Source organism: Mus musculus, chromosome 1 (genome assembly GCF_000001635.26).
Source record: "Mus musculus strain C57BL/6J chromosome 1, GRCm38.p6 C57BL/6J".
NCBI classification, from domain to species: domain Eukaryota; kingdom Metazoa; phylum Chordata; class Mammalia; order Rodentia; family Muridae; genus Mus; species Mus musculus.
In genome coordinates, this window is record NC_000067.6 from 184676432 (window position 1) to 184686303 (window position 9872).

The following is a 9872-nucleotide window of genomic DNA, read 5'->3' on the forward strand; positions in this document are numbered from 1 at the left end:
GTAGTGACCTCCACCTCTTCAGCCTGACACCCACAGCACTTCCCAGATACATTGTTTCATTGTGCATGAAAAGAATATATGATGTCAATACCCCAAGCACCCTGCCAAAAGCCATCTCATTGTGATGAGTCTGGGGACAACACTGTGTAGGAGGAGCAGTGTGACGCTTACCCAAAGGAAAAAATCACACCCTAATAGAAAATGTAAGGAACGGGTTTGCAAGCACATTGGAAAGTGTTACTGGACCACAGGTAGTTCTTTGCAAAAAAACGTGGCTGGGGATACCTTTTGTCTGTTGCTAATAGAAAGACCTGAAATGAATCAAATATGAGATTATTGTTGTGTATAACAAAGAAGATAGGCTCAGGGGGGAGACAAGCATGTTGTTAAACCCCAGGTTTATTGGTTTATTCCATCTTTTCTGTCTTCCCATCTAAGCTCATAGATTTGAAGCAGCTACATAGATCCTAGAGGATGCAGATGGTTGGCTACTATCTTCCCAGATAAACATGATACTACTCAGAAAATAATTTTCCACAGGTCACTCTTTACAGGTAGTTCTCCTCCCCACACCCCAAAGACCAATCGCCATTTTAAAACCATGATTAAAGAGGATCATGCCCTAGCTGCAAAGGGTTCTGGGAAAATCAAGTGCATGACACTTGATAGTCTGTGTTGGGAGGTAAGTTGCACAAGAAAAATATGTAACCGAGGTCTGCGGACTGAATAAATGAAGTAGCCAGAAATGTAGTCCAACAGAAAGTTTGTTATATTAGAGCAGCAAACACGTCCTGATTATTATTAATTCATGCAGTTTAAAGGCATTTGATTCTTGGAAATCAGATAGTGTGATATTTCAAAGTGGATCACAAACACAGAAAGCTTCCTCCTCAGTTAACTACATTGTAATAATTGTTATTCATGCAAAGGAGTTACTGTAGAGCACAGGAGAACCAGCCAGCAGGTACATTCACACATGCATTGACCTCCTACACCATATTACAGTCATGGCCAATGCAAGACTCCCAGTCTCACACAGTTTAAATTGTATGCACTCAATTCCCAAGACCCAGTGATTCTACCTTCACAGGCTTCCGTTCCACTAATCCTCTTCTTCTAGTACCACGGGTCTTCCACTCAAAAATCACTTCTCCAGTTTGTATTTTTTCTTTGCCTAGTTGTTTATGCATGTATGTGCGGGTGCACATATGTGGGAAGTTGTATGCACACAGTGTATGTGTGTGTAAAGGTCAGAGGACAGCCTTGAGTGTCATTTCCCAAGGCCTGTTCCTAAGGTGCTATCCACCTTTCTTTCCCTTGAGACAAAGCCTCTCACTTGCATGGAGTTCACCAAGTAGGCTATGCTGGCTGGCCAGAAGCCCGAGGGCTCCTCCTATGTCTACCTCCCCAGTGCTAGGATTACAAGCACGAACCACTGCCCCTGGGTTTTCACATGGGTTCTGTGTGATTGATCTCAGGTTTCCTCTCTTGATTGCACTCTCTTGGCTGAGCTAACCTCTCAGCCACTCATAACTATTTCTATTCTTACTACTGTGAAAGACTGTGTTTACTATTATAAGAAATCCAGATCTTTCCTGTCTTATCTCCAATGTGTCTGGAAATTTTGGAGAACAAGATGAACAGGACTCCTTGGTCTATTACTCACTCTTAAAAATCCCTAACAACACTGCTGTCTGAGGCTGCCACATGTCAAGGAAAGAGGAAGACGAGAGACAAGAGGGGGAAAAGAGGGAGTTCTAAATGTAGTCAACACACATGGTATACTTGTATGGGAGTATGCTAGTGGAACCAATTGTTTTATACAAAGCATATATGTTACAGAAAAGAGGGAGGCTATAGAGAGAGCCCCATGGGTAAGAGAACTCGCTGTGTAAGCATAAAGACCTGAGTCACAATCCCCACCACCTACATAAAAGCGAGTAGGGTGGCTTGTGGCCAGTACCTAGCACAGTACCTAGCACAGTACCTAGCACAGTACCTAGCAGACAGAGACAAGTGGATTCTGGGATTTCACTGACCAATCAGACTCATCAGGACAGTGACCAATCAGACTCATCAGGACATTGATCAATCAGACTCACCAGGACAGTGACCAACCAGACTCACCAGGACAGTGACCAACCAGACTCACCAGAACAGTGACCAACCAGACTCACCAGGACAGTGACCAGCAGCAGCTTCGGCGGCCATTGACCTTTCTTTTTCTTTCTTTCTTTTTTCCCATTAATTAATGTATTTATTCACTTTGCATCCCGATCGCAGCCCCCTCTTCCCAGTCCTCCCCCTGATACTCTTCTCAAAGTCCTCTTCTGAGAAGAGGGAGGCCCCACCCCATCCTGGGTACCAACCCACCCTGACACTGTAGGGCCGGGCACATCCTCTCCCACTGAGGCCAGACAAGGCAGCCCAGTTAGAAGAGGACCCACAGGCAGGCAACAGAGTCAGCGACATCTTCTGCTCCATTTGTTGGAGGACATACATGAAAACCAAGCTGCACTTCTGCTACACATGTTCAGGGGACCTAGGTCCAGTCAATGTATGCTCTTTGGTGATTCCGTCTCTGGGAGCCCCTAAAGGGGTAGGGCATCTCTAGGATGTGCCAGAGCCTTGGGATGGAAGAAGCTTTAGGAAGCCTATGAGGGTGACTCTAGCTGAGACTCCTAGCAGTGGGGGATATGGACCCTGACCTGGTCACCTCCTGTAGCCAGGTGCGTCCCAGTGGAGGGATAAAGACAGCCACCCACCCACAAAACCTTTGACCCCAAATCTGACCTGTCTAAGAGAAGGGCATTGTCCTTTCCTTAATCCAATGAGACAGAGGGCAATATAGGAAATACCTAATCTCCTCCTCTGGATTCGCATGTACACTCGCAGGCATTCACACACACCCCACACACATACACCACACACCACACGCAAGCGCATACACATGTGCACACATATACACTCACCAAAATATTTTTTTTACTTTAGTTTTTAAAAGTGAAGGAACACGTCTCATCATGAACCCATCCAAGTTTTGTTACCAACTAGCCACACAGTCCTATAAATTCTAGAGCCTCAGTGTTTGCATCTGTAAATGGGCACGGGGAGGATGACACTGTTGTTCTGTAATGCCACAGAGTAAGAAGGTAGAGGCTTACACAGGACAGACACAGACTCACTGGTCTGTGGTAGACACTCCAAACAGAAGCTCCCCATAGCCTCCCCTGCTCTTTAACCTTCGTCTCTCATCAACCGTTTGTCAAATAAAGCAAGACCTCGGCAGCAGGTGTCTGGAAAGCCAATTAATGCTGTGGTTGTCATGTGATCTGCTAATTGCTTGAGGCTTCCAAATCTAAATTGGTGAGAGAGCCCAGCTGCCAAGGACACCGGCTTTCCACCGTCCCTCTGCCTGGCCAAGCCCACTCTTGAGAGTTTGCAAGGAGTAGCCTGCTTCTCTGGAGGCAGGTCAGCAATCTGTGCTGTTAAAAATAAGTCGTCTGGACCCTGATCTGACACTTGTGTGGAGAAAGAAGGTTCCTACTGCCATCTTTGATTTAATTATGCTAGCCAAACATTAATAATGATGATGATATTATTATATGTAATGATAACTAATATATATATTTTTTTATTTTAAAACCTATGTCAGTTTGACAGACAACTCCCTAACCAGTCTGATGGTGATAAGATATGACCTGAAGAAACATAGTGAACCTTCAAATTAAAAGAAAAAAAAAAAAAAGTCGAGGCACCCAGGAGCTCCAACTGACCAGTGGCCTGGATACCTTTTGGTCTGAGCCAGTGCCCTGAGCAGATCTTGAGCACAAACTCCACAGCCAGTCCCACAACACCCAGAGAAAGATTCACTCCTAGGCACTCTAACAAGCCCAGGACCACAGGATCACAGGATCCGTGGAGCTTGGTCACACCAGGATCTCAGGGTCCCAGAGACAGCTTCACTCTCAGGAGCTCTGACACAGCCAGGATCTCAGGATCACAGGATCTCAGGATCACAGGATCACAGGATCCCAGAATCACAGGATCACAGAGACAGATGAACTCTGAGGAGTTCTGACACAACCAGGATCACAGGAAGGACAGGCTCCAGTCAGATATAGTGAAGGCAGGTAGCACTAGAGATAACCAGATGGCTGGAGGCAATCGTAAGAACAGAAGCAACAGAAATCAAGGTTAGGTGGCATCATCAGAACCCAATTCTCCCACCATAGCAAGTCCTGGATACACCATCACACAGGAAAAGCAAGGTTCAGATCTAAAATCACCTCTCATGATAGTGATAGAGGACTTTAAGAAGGACATAAATAACTCCCTTAAAGAAATACAGGATAACACAGATAAACAGCTAGAAGTCCTTAAAGAGGAAACACAAAAACCCCTTAAAGAATTACAGGAAAATGCAATCAAACAGGCGAAGAAAATGAGCACCATCCAAGATCTAAAAATGAAAATAGAAACAATAAAGAAATCACAAAGGGAGACAACGCTGGAGTTAGAAAACCTAAGAAAGAGATCAGGAGTCATGGATGCAAGCTTCACCAACAGAATACAAGAAGAGATAGAATAGAAAAATCTCAGGTGCAGAAGATATCATAGAAAACATTGACACAACAGTCAAAGAAAATGCAAAAAGCAAAATGCAAAAAGCTCCCAAAACATCCAAGAAATCCAGGACACAATGAAACCTAAGGATAATAGGTATAGAAGAGAGTGAAGATTCTCAACTTAAAGGGCCAGTAAATATCTTCAACAAAATTATAGAAGAAAACTTCCCTAACCTAAAGAAAGAGATGCCCATAAACACACAAGAGGCCTAAAGAACTCCAAATAGACTGGACCAGAAAAGAAATTCCTCCCATCACATAATAATCACTACACCAAATGCACTAAACAAAGAAAGAATATTAAAACCAATAAGGGGAAAAGGTCAAGTAGCATATAAAGGCAGACCTATTAGAATTACACCTGTCTTCTCCCCAGAGACTATGAAAGCCAGAAGGTCCTGGGCAGATGTTATACAGACCCTAAGAGAATACAAATGCCAGCCCAGGCTACTATACCCAGCAAAACTCTCAATCACCATAGATGGAAAAAAAACAAGATATTCCATGACAAAAACAAATTTACACAATATCTTTCCACAAATCCAGAACTACAAAGGATAATAGATAGAAAACACCAGCACAACACCCTAGAAAAAGCAAGGAAGTAATCTTTCAACAAACCAAAAAGGAGATAGCCACACAAACATAATTCCACCTCTAACAACAAAAATAACAGGAAGTAACAATCACTTTTCCTTAATATCTCTTAACATCAATGGACTCAATTCCCCCCAAAAGACATAGACTAACAGACTGGATATGTAAACAGGACACAGCATTTTGCTGCATACAGGAAGTGCATCTCAGTGACAAAGACAGACACTACCTCAGAGTAAAAGGTTGGAAAACAGTTTTCCAAGCAAATGGTCCCAAGAAACAAGCTGGAGTAGCCATTCTAATATCAAATAAAACCAACTTTCAACCAAAAGTTATCAAAAAAGATAAGGAAGGACACTTCATACTGGTCAAAGGAAAAATCTACCAAGATGAGCTCTCAATTCTGAACATCTATGCTCCAAATGCAAGGGCACCCACATTCATAAAAGAAACTTTACTAAAGTTCAAAGCACACATTGCACCTTACACAATAATAGTGGGACACTTTAACACCCCACTCTCAGCAATGGACAAATCACGGAAACAGAAACTAAACAGAGACACAGTGAAACTAACAGAAGTTATGAACCAAATGGATCTAACAAATATTTATAGAACATTTCATATGAAAGGAAAAGAATATGCCTTCTTTCAGCACCTCATTGTACCTTCTCCAAAATTGAGCATTTAATTGGTCACAAACAGGCCTCAATAGATACAAGAAGATTGAAATAATCCCATGCACCCTATCAGATCACCACAGACTAAGGCTGGTCTTAAATTCCAACAAAAACAATAGAAAGCACACATACACATGAAAGCTAAGCAATGCTCTACTCAATGATAACTTGGTCAAGGAAGAAATAAAGAAAGAAACTAAAAACTTTTCAGAGTTTAATGAAAATGAAGCCACAACATACCCAAACTTATGGGACACAATGAAGGCAGTCCTAAGAGGAAAACTCATAGCTCTGAGTGCCTCCAAAAAGAAACTGGAGAGAGCATACACTAGCAGCTTGACAGCACACCTGAAAGCTCTAGAACAAAAAGAAGCAAATACACCCAAGAGGAGTAGATGGCAGAAAATAATCAAACTCAGGGCTGAAATCAACCAAATAGAAACAAAAAGAACTATACAAAGAATCAATCAAACCAGGAGCTGGTTCTTTGAGAAAATTAACAAGATAGAGAAACCCTTAGCCAGACTAACCAGAGAGCACAAGGACAGTATCCAAATTAATAAAATCAGAAATGAAAACGGAGACATAACAGCAAAATATATCTTTAAAAAATTATTCTGTTTGTTGAATATTAACAGTTGGAAATATTAAAATCATGTTCTAAAAACACACACACACACACACACACACACAAGGTCACATCTACACCAGGTGTAGTGATTGCAAGTTTGAAGTCAACCCAGATTACGTGGCTGGATATTCTAGATACCTCAAAATATCTAGAAGTTTTATTATAAATAAAGAGCTGGAGATTTATCTCAGTTGTTAGACTATCTTCCCAGCATGTACCACGTAAGACTGAGCACGGTGACACATACCTATAACCCCAGAAGTCAAGAGAGATGAAGGTAGAGAGTTAGGAGTCCAAGCTCCTCCTCTAACATATGGTGAGTTCTAATTAATTAATTAATTAATTAATTAACTATAAAGCTTGATTACTAATTCATGTGGCACACTAAAGCAAAGACTTGTTGCTATGAATCCATAGACGTTTTAGTTGCTTAAGAGACGCTTCAGTCTTGCTGGTCTTTCTAGGACCTGCGTTCTCTCCCCAGCACCTCCATCAGGTGATTCACCACGCCTGTAATTCCAGCTCCAAGGGATCTGACAGCCTCTTCTGGCCTCCAACAGCACTCATACATATGTGCACATGCCCACATATACACACATAAATTAAAATAAAATAAATATTTTAAAAATAAATACTTTGGATAACTGAGCTTTCCTGCACAGACAAAGGTACACTGTACTTTTTTTCTAAGTAGCCAGCGCAGTTTCCCAGCGACCTGTCTGCCCTCCCAACTTCTGTCATCACAGATGTTCTTCCTGCGCTAAACCACGACCTGGGTCTGGACTTCCTGCTAGGAAGTGTGGCTAGTTTGACACATGTCTCAGAAGAGTCTTGGCACACTTTTTTCCCCCCAGTCTAAAGCCAGAGCATGTTAGCCACACGACAAAGCCCTGGTATGCCTGTGCTCAAACACTCACCTGTGAGTATAATAGACTGGGACTAGAGCCTGGGAAAGGAGACAGGCTACGGGTGGAGGGGAACAGAGAGGAAACACAGCCTGAATAGAGTTCACTGTCCATGAGCTGTGTCTTGCTTGTGTGTCTGTGTATGTACACCTGTCAGTTAGGGGCTACACACACATGCATGTTCATCTGTGGAGCCAGAGATTGATGTCAGCTACATACATGCATGCACATCTGTGGAGCCAGGAGTTGATGTCAAGTGTCCTCCTTGAACACAATCTACCTCATTCTTTGAAACATAGCTTCTCACTAACCCTGGATCCATAGGCCCAAGCACACCAGCAGCGAGCTCCAGAGATACTCCAGTCTCTACCATCTGGATGGTGGGTTGTAGATGGGAGCCACCTCAGCCAGCTTTTACACATGTTCTGGGGGAATTGAACTAGGTTTGCAAGGGCAGAGTGGCCTCATCCGAAAGTCCTTCCCACAGCCCACCTGGTGCTTCCAGCCTGTTGACATTGTAACATAATGCTCTTATTACAAAGTCTATTTTCTAAAGTCTCACAATCAGAAACTAAAGGGCTGAGTGGTTAAGAGCATTTGTTTCTCTTGCAGAGAACCCAAGTTGGGTTGTTACTGCTCACATCAGACAGCTCACAGCTTCCTTTAACTCCAGCTCCAGGGGATGAAATGCCTTCTTCCGGTCCAAGGGCACTCAAACACATATAGCAGACATTCGAGTGTATGTGTGCACACACAATGAATGACTGAGTCAGTGAGTGAGTAAGTGAGTGAATGAAATGAATCTTAAGAAAAAAAGATCCTTACACTAGAGTTACCAAATACATTACAAAAATATGTTATAATGGTTTAAGTAAGTTTAAAATTGTCTGTTGGGTTCCATTCAAAGCTATCCTTGGACACATGAAGCCTACAGGCAGTGGGTTGGACAAACATGAGATGCCCATCCTTATTATCAATTGTATATTCCAAGATACAGCGACCCCATGCTCCAGCCAAAAATAAACAAAAAAACAAACAAAAACAAAACAAAACAAAAAACTCTATAACTCAAACCTTTTCTCCTTCCCTTTCCTGAGGTCACAGACATTCTCTGCTTTTGTTGTTGTTTACACTTATCTTCATGTCTTGTCGCTCCTGTAAGGTTTAATATGCACTGACAACTTGACAAGATCTAGAACTACCCCATCAAAAGGGGCTGTAGTCCCAGATCGCATAGAAAGAAAAAGGCCAGCTAAGCAGCAGCATCCTTCTTTTTCTGCTGCCTCAAGCATCTGCCACCATGCCTTTCCAACCGTGAGGCTCTGCTCCTCAAGCCGTGAGCCCAAACAAACCCTCCCTCCCTCCCTCCCTTCCTTCCTTCCTTCCTTCCTTCAATGGTTTTAGTCAGGGTTTTCTCCACAGCCATAAACAGAGGATGTGGCATATCCACAGAGCCCCACTGAGGCCAGCTATTTGGAGTAACAAGAAAAAGCTCACATGACGGGGGGGGGGGGGGGGGGGGGGGACGGTGCCTCTGAAACCTGCCGAGTTCTCCCCACTTCCAGGCCACATTCTTCCTGCTTCCTTCCCATCCTCTTCCTGCTTCCCCTCTGTTTTATCTCTCTTCCTTGTGCCTTTATAGATTCACACACCTGGCTTGAAGATCTGTAGTCCAGAGTGACAAGAAAACCAACAACCAAATACAATTCTCTTCTGAAGCAAGGTGGGTGGCTTCTAGGGGCTGCTGACCTATTCCAAAAGATTCAAGCCAGATCACTGAAGTGCCCTCATTATAACACTAAGGAAGACAGTGTTGGCCTTGGAGTCTCTTATCTAACCTTTCTGGGTACTTTTCCTCCTTTTTAACATTCACCGTGCATCAACTATCCTCTGCCAACCCCTTGCTCCCTTAGTTCAGGATCTTTTCCTCGAGACCTGGATACACAGCAGACCCCCAACAAAGGAAAGTCATCTGAAATTCATAAGTTCCATAAATTCTCAGAAACTCTTGAATTTATAACACTGTTAAAGAGACAAAGATAGCTCCAAAGGAGAATGAAACTCAGAAAACCAAAAAGTTCAGAGGTGGATTTTTTTTCATATTTCAGATTTGACCCTTTTCACAAGGTTTTTGGCTTTTTTTATTGTTTCAGTTTAAAAATAGGTTTTGTGTGTGTGTGTGTGTCTGTGTGTGTGTGTGTGTGTGTGTGTAGACAGATGAGCCTGGAACTCATGATTCTCCTGCCTCAGATGTACACCAGCACACCCAGTGGTCCTTAGATATTTATGCCACACTCTGTTTTAGGAAAGGCTTTTGAGAAATCTTGTGTTAGGAAAGTTTGCCAATGCTTACTTTCTTAAGTACATTTGACCAGAGCCATCTTGTGAAACATCATCTAGCAAAGAGACAGGATTGTTGTTGCAGATGTTG